Genomic DNA, 792 nt, shown 5'->3' with positions numbered 1-792 from the left:
CAGTCACCTCCGCCCCCCATTGAAACAGCAGGAACAATTCAAACACACCCACAGCCCAGGAAATAATCAGACCCAAGTGATCCAGTTAGGTAGGAAAAAAAAAAATGCTCTGCATCTCCCAAAGTGTCTTAAGAGTTTCAGTGATGAAATAAAAATGAGAAGTGTTTCAGAAGCCAATTCAGCTCTCAGGCCCAAGTCAAAAGTGGACTTTTTTTTTTTTTTTTAACAAATGCGGGCCCAGAAAGGGACTGTGAAGTTAGAACAGCGGTGGCGCCTCCAAACACGCTGGGGCAGGGCAGGCGGGAAGCCGGGCGGGTGACGGGACCGAGCGCCCTGCGGCCCCAGAGCGTCTCCGGCGCGGCCGCTGCTGTTGTCCCGGGTGCTGAAAACCGGCAACTTCCCGGGAAGCGGCGGCCACTTAACTCTCCGGGAGACGCGGGGTTCCAGGCTGTGCACCTGCTGGGACCTTGTGGCCCCGGCCCAGAGGGGTCCCTCCAGATGCGCCCCTGCCTGACCCCTCTAGGCGGGACCCGGGCGCGTCCCCGCGTCCCCCCACCGTCCCGCGCCGCGCCCCCCAGCTCCACCTGCTCACAAAGTCCCTCCGCCCAGGACGCGGGCACGAAGCAGGAGGGGGCGGAGGGGGCCGGGGAGTGGGAACCAGCCCCGGTCCGGGATTGGGGGGGTGAGGCGGGAGCGAGCGGGCATGCGCAGTGGGGCGGAGGAGGTGGCGATGGCCGGGGGAGGCGGGGGGACTGCTGTTTATTTGCAGCTGGGCCAACTCCGCGGCTCAGG

This window comes from Otolemur garnettii, unplaced genomic scaffold (genome assembly GCF_000181295.1).
Source record: "Otolemur garnettii isolate 467f Iridium unplaced genomic scaffold, OtoGar3 scaffold00057, whole genome shotgun sequence".
Classification (NCBI taxonomy): Eukaryota; Metazoa; Chordata; class Mammalia; order Primates; family Galagidae; genus Otolemur; species Otolemur garnettii.
This window is presented reverse-complemented; position numbering follows the sequence as displayed.